Here is a 9856-nt window from a genome sequence, read left to right on the forward strand (position 1 = left end):
GACTCTCTGCAGCCCGACGCAAGCCAAGCTTGAAGTCTGCCACTGGAGCTGCAAGTCGGAAGATTCATGCCTGCCAATCCCAGGCCCGTCACCCATTAGCGCTTCTGGTGTGCGGATGTGGTCAGTGCTCTCATAAATCCTCAAGCCACGCGTGGGTACCTAAGCCTCCGACAAAAAAAATCTGATACTTTGAGAAATGCACCTGTCCCGGAGCGGTGCTCATGTGTGCGTCAATAACTGAGCGAACTGAGGGGGAAATCTGGCTGCCTCGTGACGGTAGTTGAACACGCCCTCTCAGCTTACTTTGCCGCACAGAGCCAAGCCGCCTGAAAGTTAGGCAGAAAGCTCTGCAAGCCTCTGCAAGTTGGCATAAAGGGCCACATTGCCTCTTTCTCCCGTCGATTCTTGATCCACCTTTGCACATAGCTGCTGTTCCAAATTTGGTTGTTTCCACTCGGTGGCAACGAAGATGTGCGGGGGTAACACCCGGCAGCATGGCCGGCAACACCAAAAAGGTGGCAAAACGGAGCTTATCCTTGGCCACAACTCACGGACGGCATACGGCCACGGCGCGGCCCTTGGGTGAAATCACTCATAATTGGCTCCATAAATCAGCCACTAGTATCTAATTAGCGTGCGAGAGGCTCCGCGTCCGAGATCGGCGCGCCTTTGCCTCCCACACTGTATCCGGAAGCAGCCCTAGTATTTATTTCCTGCCACTGCGCAGTGCAGGCACCGCACCCAGACCAACCCAGACCCGTTCCCTGCGGTCTTTCCATTCATAACGAGCGGAAGGGGCGGCGTCCTCCCGTTCGGTTTGGCCCGGTCGGTCAAACAGAGTACTTGTTGCTTTTGGCGGTGGCGTCTTCCCGTTCAGATTGGTCCGGTCGGTCAAACAGAGTGCGTGTTGCTTTCGGCGGCGGTGTCTTCCCGTTCAGATTGGTCCGGTCGGTCAAACAGAGTACGAGTTGCTTTTGGCGGTAGTTTTTGGATGCGGAGCGCCGAGCTGGCGGCATGAAGCAGGCGGCAAGCCGACGGCAGGCAGGCGGCGGGCAGGCACCGTCGATTTGGCGTAACTTCGTTCCTTTATTACCGCGGTGGGCGTGTCGTGCTAGGCCGAGGCTGGGCAAGGCTGGGCCGCCGGGGAAAGCGTGAATGGGCGGCGCGTTTCAGATTAGATTTCTGATCGGTTCATGAGAATATCGGATTGAGGTGGGATTATTGGAGCGCGGCACTCGCAATGGCTCTCATTCCGAGGAACCTCTGTCTCTGTCGCACTTATGGAGTGCTCCGTAGGGGCGCGAGAGAGTCTCGCGCGAGACAGAAATGATTCTTCTTCGGAATCGCTCCGCTGCCGCCCTCGCTAGAGCCCTCGCCGCCTCGGCCCGTTCTGCGAATAACCGGCCGGACTCTTATTCGCACGCAGCGCTGCATGCAGCGATGCGGCGTGGCGCTGCTTTCGCGAGATCTCTCGTCACCAGTCGATAGTCTCGATCGGCCGGCCGATAGGTCGACGGTCTTTCTTTTCCTGTTGCGCCGTGCTTCGCCGTGCTTGCCTTGCGCGCGGCTCCGTAATATATATCTTAGCAAGACTAATGAACTCTCTAACACTTCCCATCCCTGTAATCTTCTCCCAGCGCCGCTCGGCCGCCGCTGCACTCGCTCAAACCGCGCCGTGTTTTTACCTTCCGTTTTTGTTTTGTTTTTCTTCAATTACTTACTTCTTTCTCGATAACTTATTTTGTTGGCGCGGAATGCCGCGCGGCGACAACGACTTCTCTTTGGCGAGTCGGGTGCCGAGCGGAACGACCCGAGGCGACGACGACGACCGCGCAGTCTTCTCTTTTCTCGCCCAGACGAAAAGTAGTGTAAACCTTTTCCTTCAAATTAGTGGTTGATGTGGGGAGGGGGATTTGAGTTGCCGATTCGAGATAAGCAATCACAGTGCACGCATCATCTCACACTCCCGCGTCACGAGGGAATCCCAACGCCGTGGGAGAAAGCCAGAAAATGGGAATGGAGCTGCTCCGCGATGACACGGGGCTCTCCTTGAGGGTAGGCCACAGGATGTGCGCAACTGCACCACTGCAAGAGAGAAAGAAGAAGGAGAAGAAGAGCGGCAACACATCACAACACAGGAGCACGGAGTCTGGCGTCGTCGAGCGCCGCGCCACGGAAAAAACAAGCGAAACGCGGCTGTAATAACAACAATAATTAAACTGGAGCCCCATTAGACGCCGGGCCGCCACCCAGGATGAAAGGTACCGGTGGCGTGGCGTGGCGCGGCGGGCGGCGAGGTGTGAGCCTGGTGCCGGCCGAGGCGGCAGAGGGCCGCCGCTCTGGTACTCTCGTACTCTCCGTAGGTGGAGGCGTCGTCATGACAACCGCCGTGATTTCCACGTCCCCGTCAAGGAGCGGCGCGGCATGCGCATCGTTTCTGGGTCCGCCTCGCGTTTCCGCCTTTCCCCTTTCGAACGCCGGAAGGGCTATTTTTCACCGCAGTGTCGCTGCAGACGGAGAGGCCTTGTCGTCGTCCCGTCTGTCTCACACTCACAGGGAGTTCCGTATGCGTGCGAGAGAAACAGAGCGGCGAAAACGACTCTCGGAGTCAGTCTGCTGTCGGATTGTAGTGTTTTGCTGAAGGGAACTCTCTCGGCCCGAGGGGTTCGGCGTCCGCAGGGCGATGCAGAGCGATGTGTGCGGCGCCGGCGTGCTCTATCCACGCGCGAGCCCCGGACTGATTCCGAGCGTCGTTTTCGTCGCTCTGTCTTTCTCGCACTCCTGGGGCGAAGGTGCGAGAGAGACAGGGCGACGAAAACGTCCCTCGGAATCAGTGAGCAGCCCCGGCCCGCCCGGCCCGCTCCAAACTGGAGCTGAACAAAAGGACGACGCGGCCCCGCCTTCCAGAGAAACTGGGCCGCGCCGCCAAGCCGCCACGCCGCGGGCCGGGCGTCGTCGGCGTCGTCGTCGGCAAGGCGAAGCAGTCCGGAATGCTCGCGGACAGGCCGCCGCGGCGGCGGCACGGGCCGCTATGCAGCGCTATTGGTGAAATGTGAACAGCAAAGGGGAGCAGAAAGCATTGCATGCCAGAATGCATTTCTAGTATATCGCCATATTGCACTCGCTGTAATGTGGTGGCGATCCACGGCACGGCTGAAGAGCCTGAGAAGACAATGTGGGTCTCTCCCTCCCTCTCCTCCCTCCTCTCTCTCTCTCTCTCTCTCTCTCTCTCTCTCTCTCTCTCTCGCTCATGATTGGGCCGTTCCCGAAATAACCGCCGCCTTACGGGCCTTACGGACGGCCCCCCATTCACGCGCGGTGTGACTTACGGCGCGAGTTTGTCAAGACGTAGTATCCCCGCCCCCTCAGCGGTCAGCGGCCCCGGCCCGGTGGTGGCCGCGGCGTACACTCGGCCCGCCGGCCCCACACTTCCATTCAGATGCTCCTCCCACTGGCGGCTGGCGGGCCGGCCCCGGGACCTCCCAGGACCTCCCAGGACCCCGCGCCGTGCGCTGGACCTCGCGGCCACGCCCCACGCCCCGCGCCCCGCGCCAGCCAAAGCGCCGCCTCGCCGCCTCGGCGCTCGGAGCAGGCCTTCCCTCGGACCTCCCAGAATGTGCCATCGCCATCCATCACCGAGCACCGTGGAGGTGTTGCCTCCTCCCTGGCCTGCCGGCCCCGGCGGCCCTGCCACTCGGCCGCGGCGCCGCGGTCTCCGGGCGGAGCGGAGGTTCAAACGAACGGCACATCCACAAAAAACGACAAGAGTAAAAAGACCTACTCAGTGCGGCGGTAAAGCAACATCAAGGGAAAAAAATTAAGTTCAGAAAAAACAATAAACAACAGGAAAGGGTTGGGGGTGGGTTCGCGTCGGCTGCTACTTCTGGGCGCGTGGGCGGCGGGGTCGCCGTCAACCCTTCCAGCAGCACTGGAGCCGGGGCTCCTCCATCCCTCGCACACCTGTCCGCCGACAAACACCAACATCACCACCATCGCCACGCCCTCCGCCGCTACCAGCAACCCTTTTCGCGCGGGCCAGTATTCAATATTGTGGCGTTTACTTCGGTTATTATGTTATTACCGAATTATGTCGAGTCGGGCGGGCAAAAGGCAAAAGGCGAGCCGGCGCACCGATGCAGAGAATTAATATGTAATTACGAGGCGCGGCGCGCCCTTATTGGAAGGCGCCGTTTTCAATGAGAACATTAGGCGGTGTAGCAGCAAGCGGCGCGGCTCGGTGATGTATCACGTGATGCATCACCCCGGGCGATACCACTACATTGTGGCGAGATTCACGCGTCGGTGCGGTGCACAGTGGGCCAGAAGACCGGTGAAGGCGGCTAAAATCCTGGACGCGTTTTGAGCTCCAGAGTCGCTAAATGGGAGTCGAACCGAGCGTCTGACCCCACCAATGGATTGCTCTCCGGACGAGGGACCCATTGGTGGGGTCACACGTTCGTTTCGAGTCCTGCTTAGCGACTCTGGAGCTCAAAACGCGCCCAGAGTTTTGGCCGCCTCCACCGGTCTTCTGGCCCACTGTGCGGTGGTGGGTTCAGTTGGCCGGCCCGCCGTGAGGGGGCGCCACTGCGGAAAATCGCCACTGCTTCGTCGCGCTGTCTCTCTCGCACTCCTACGACGACAGTATACTGCAGGCGTTGACACGGCCGCAGCGGTCTGCGAGGCGTTCCACTGTTTTACTCGGTTTTACTGCGTTGCCTTTCTGGGCGCTTGCAGGGCTTGCCGAGGGGCTTGCGGAGCGCGCGGCGGATTTCCCCCTCGACGCCCTGCCCCGCCACTGCCACGCCTTCGCACTTCTTTGCGTCCTTGAGACTCCGCGGCGCCGACACAGTCGTACATTCCAGGGCCGGCAGCAACAAAAATGGCAGTGGCGGTGGAAAAGGCCGCAGCCCGGCCGCCTCTCTCTCTCGCACCCCTACGAGCCACCCCCATGAGTGCGAGAGAGACAGAGCGAGGCCCTTGTGGCGGCGGTCGCGAGCCCGGCACGCGCGTGCGAGCACGGCGCACGCACGCCACGCGTCACGCAGGTGTGCCTTTTGCATACGCCGTGGCGGAGGCTTCATCGCGTCATGCATTTTCCAGTCATGCACGCCCCGCCCCGCCCCGTTCCGCCCCGCCCCGCCCCGCCACGGCCGCAGGTTTGGCGCAACAGATGGAACGCTTTGCGCGCCGCACCGCTCCGCGCCGCACCGCCTGCTCGAACCGGTTAATTATGAACAGAAGTGTTAAACGGCCATCACGCTGGACCGGGCTTCGCACCGCCTTCTAATCATCGTGCCGCGCTGCCTCTGGCGGCCTCTGGCCGTGCCGCGGTGCCGCCACGCCGCCACACTGCAGCCGACGCAAGGCGCTGCCGAGCCGAGGGGCCGACGGCGGCCGAGCGGTGCCAGGGGCGTGTGAACGAGCGTGGCGGCGGTGGCGGCGCGGCGAGCGATCGGACGGACGCCTCTAGAAGGCGGTGATTTCGTCACACACTTCGGCGGATTAGGCCGCGGGATTGAGACGCGGCAAGGCGAATCTCTAGAGAGCATTCCAGGGCCAGGGCTTGGTGACTCACCGAAGGGCCTCGCCCTTGTAGGGCCCTAGAAAGTCACCTGGAAGGTAGGCAAAAAGCTGCGCAGTAGGGAAAAAGTGCCCTTTCCGGTGGTTGAACCCGGGCCGTGGTCACCGAGTCCAGGCCTTCGCCGAGCTTCAATCACCGTCGGCCAGCTTCTTCCTCCTTTCACGAGACGGGGGTCGCGACCTGGACGGACAGGTGTGGCGGCGGTCCTCCGGGGCCTGCCCGCCCGCCTGCCGCCCGCCTGCCCCCGCCTGCCCGCCCGCCTGCGCCGCCGCCGCCCCTGCCGCCCCGCCTGCCGCTGCCCGCCCGCCTGCCGCCCGCCTGCCCGCCCGCCTGCCTGCCGGTGGACAGGGGCGGGGGAGGGGCGGCGAGCGATAGTGCCCTGGGGCCACGCAACTCGACGGGGCCGTCCGGGGCCGTCCGCAACCCAAGCCGGGGGCAGCCAGGGGCAGCCGGGGGCGGGGAGCGGCGGCCGAGCCGGCCGGAGAGGAGAGTCGGAGGGCGGCGAACATGAAAGGGCCGCCTGGCGAACAGAAGCCGCAGAGCTGTTAATCACCAACACGGTGCAGGCCGTGCAGGCCGAGACGCAGGCGGCGTCCCATCCCGCCGATGGACCACGTCCCGGACCTCGTCCTGGACCACGTCCTGGACCACATCTTCCCGATCGCTCGGCCTGGATCGGCCGGCCGGCACTGCCCGCTCTCCCAAGCGGCGAGAATTTACGCGCACTGCTTTCAAAGATGGGAGCAAATGGCTCGGTTAATTTTTCTCCGACAGTATTTTTTGGATGCGGCCCTGCTGGGGGTGGGTGTGTGGTCGGGGTGTCGGGGTCACGGGGCCGTCGGGAAGGGGCAAAAAAGGGTTCTCAGGCTTTCCTCATCTCGTTCTGCCCCGGTTCCGCCACACCTACTTAGGCCCCCCGCCCCCGCCGGCGGCCCGAGACCAGAGCCCAGAGGCGCCACATTGATTTCGGAGAGAACCACATTTCATAAAAGAGTACACAAGACGAAGCCGCCCGGCCTGTGGCAGCGCCTGCCGGCCTGCCTGCCGGCCTGCGGGGTGGGCGGGGCGCGGCGCGGGTGAGTCAGCGTCAGCAGCCGCAGCAGCGCGCCTGAGGCGTAGGCAGGCCCGCCCAACGCGCGTGCGTCGGTTGCCTATCCGCAAAGCAAAGCCCCCTAAAAAGTTGCACTTACTTTGCCTCTGTAAGCATGCAACTTTTCCTTCATCGCCTTCTCACCAACGCCAACACTTTCTGCATCCGCCACTGCTCGGTGCTCACGAGACTGGAGTCTTCATTGACATTACAAAGCGAAAATTCAGAGCCTATTTCACCCATGCCAACAGTGCGTTCGTGAGCTAAAATCACCGAATTCGCTAATAAATAGCGTCTGCGTTTTTTTTGGCGTGCAACCGTTCGTGGCCCGTGGCGGGGGCGGCTGGTTAAAGAAATTTATCCGCTGGCCCGGCCCGCCCCAACGGCGACTCGCCCTCCGCGGCTCGGCGGCTCGGCTCGGCGGCGCTCCGTGAGGTTCGTGGGGTTTGTTCCCCGGTTCCTCGGCCAGCCCGGGCCAGCCCATGAACGGCACGATCTACGAGGCCACTCCATGCGCCGGGAAATAAGGAGTATAACTCTAGGGGGCGGTTTTGCGTGCGTGTGTTGTGGTTGAGGTGGTCGCACTCCCCTCGCAGTGTGCCCTTACGACGTTGGTAGTTGAGAAGGCGCTTTTTTTTTGCAGCCCGCCAGCAGGCGTCCGTCGGGGAGCGTCGTCTTCCTCCCCTCTAAAGTCCTCCATCATCTCAATCCAATTCCGCTGCACTGCTCGGCCGCCCCGGCTTCTGACCACCGGTCGCCGCCAAAGCTGTTGCCGCACTGTGAAAACAAAAACAACAACAAAATCGACTGAAGGGGCTGAAGGGCGTGTCGCCAATGCTGCTCGAGTCCACTGCCGCCGAGGTGCCGTCGTTGGCGCACTTCCGCTCCCCCCCCCCTCCCCCGATGCATATGAGCTGGACCGAATGCCCGCGACGTGCGGCGAGCCTTATGCACCAACTGCTCCTGCCCGACATGAGCCTCAGACCCATTAGATACGCCCATAAAAGTCCCCCGTGCCGCGCCGTGCCGCGCCGAGCCGCCGCCGCGGGCGAACCCTTCCCTTCCCTCCCTGGCGGCGCGGCGGCAGTGGCGGGGCATCGCAGGCAGGTCTGGTGCACTGCACGGGCTGCACGCCGCCAAGGCTGCCAAGGCTGCTACCGTCCAGATAAGATTAGCTGACCGACAGCTCCCCCGGTCCATTAGAGATTTGATGGTGTGGCCGCGAGTGCCGCGCAGTGCCGCAGTGCACACTCACTCCCCCAGGCCCGCCGGCCCGCCGGAAGCGGCGGCTTAGCCCTGGAAGACGAAGACGCTCTTCTGGAGCTCGTGCAGGGCGCACCAGTGTGGGTGCACCGCGCTGCCAGCGCCAGGCCGCGCGGCTCGTGCCGGCCGGCAGCCCCAGCCGTCTCTCTCGCACTCGTGCGGTGTCCCGGGAGGGTGCGAGAGAGACAGAGCGACTGCTGCAGCACACCGCCAGGACGCTGTCACGCTGACGAGACCGGCGCGTCGGCCCTGACAGGCTCTGGGGTTTGTCTAGCGTCGCGGCGTCGCGGCGCTACCCCGCGCGGGCGGACGCCGAGGCGCGCAAGGGGTAGCGCCACCGCCGCAGCGTTTAGGTCTCCGGCTCCACGGCGGGTGCCAAATTTCAAACCGTGCCTCGGTGACGCAGGCTTTGAGTTACGACTCCAGCCGGGTGGTCCATGCGTCCCGCCGCCGGCCCTGCAGACTCATTCCGAAAGTCGTTTTCGTCGCTCTGTCTCTCTCGTACTTCACTGTAAAAACGGTTATGACTTTTTATAACGAATTTTTTATGAAATTTTATAACACTGATGTGAAAAGTCATAACATTGACCGACTCATAACTTTTTCATAACTCTGTCATAACAAGTCGCTTGTAATGAGTTTTCATAACATAGCTATGATTTTGTTATGAATTTTCATAACACACTCGCCCGCCGCGGCGGGGTGTCATATACCTGCGCCATCCTTCTCCCTCCAACGCACTTGGTGTAGCTCAGTGGTTCACCCTCCGACTCAGAACCGCAAGAGATGAGGTTCGAATCCCGGTAGTAGAGCATCGCAAAGTCAGTTTCGGAATCGTTCCGTCCACCAATGGCGGACCCGAGGCGCCAATGGGTACGCCATCGCGCACGTTTAGGTCTCCGTCTCCGTGGCGGGTGCCAAATTTCAAACCTTGCCTGGCGACGCAGGCTTGAGTTACGATTTCCAGCCAATGGTCATGCGTCCCGCCGCGGCCTAGACTCATTCCGAGAGTGTTTTCGTCGCTCTGTCTCTCTCGTATTCCTGGGCGTCCCGCATGGGCGCGAGAGAGACGGAGCGGCGAAAGCGACTCTCGGAGTCAGTCTGCAGACTTCCCTCCCGTGGGCGGATGCAAGCAGCGCTTGCAGTGGCGCGGCGGCGAGCTTGCCGGAAGTGGCCGCTTTGCACGTTGGCAGCACTGTGACGGGCAGAGCACCGCGAGTGTGAAATCGGCGGGGCGTTTCCGGACGATAGTTCCAATTTTAGCGCACCGCAAGACTTGCCCTTCTTCTCCGCTTGCCTTTTTGGAGGACTTCGTTTTCGTATGTTGGCACTTCCCCATGGTCCACGTATCATGGGAGTTGGCCACTTGCTGGATGGTTTGGACACCCTGAAAGTAGACCAATAAGGTGCCCCGAAAGTGACACTATTTGGCAGTCTGGAAACTGGAGCGAGCCTCCAAGGCGCCCACCCAGCGTACCATATTTTGAATTACTGAAGTGAATTCTGAAACGGAGTTGCCCCCCTGCCCCGCGGGTTGCGTGACTCCATCGTTGATGTAAAGGGTGTCGTAGAATGCGGCCACCTCGGCGGCGGTTCTCGAACCCGCGGTGAGTAGTGTGGTGGTGCGGTGGAGTGGGGGGCAACCAGTCCATGAATGGCGATCAAGTGGGTGTGTTAAGGATAGGCCCATTAGTGGCGTCCGCTGCGTCCGCTCGGTGTGGACTGATTCCGAGAGTCGTTTTCGTCGCTCTGTCTCTCTCACACCTGTAGAGGACGCCCCGTGAGTGCGAGAGAGACAGAGCGACGATATCGTCTCTCGGAGTGTCTGCCGCGTCCGCCGCGCTGTGGCCGCCCTGCGCGGCTGCTGCAGCTGCACTGGCAGGGCAGGGCAGTGCCGGGGCGGCCAGGGCCTTGGCCAGGGC

Source organism: Thrips palmi, unplaced genomic scaffold (assembly GCF_012932325.1).
Source record: "Thrips palmi isolate BJ-2018 unplaced genomic scaffold, TpBJ-2018v1 HiC_scaffold_11, whole genome shotgun sequence".
NCBI lineage: Eukaryota > Metazoa > Arthropoda > Insecta > Thysanoptera > Thripidae > Thrips > Thrips palmi.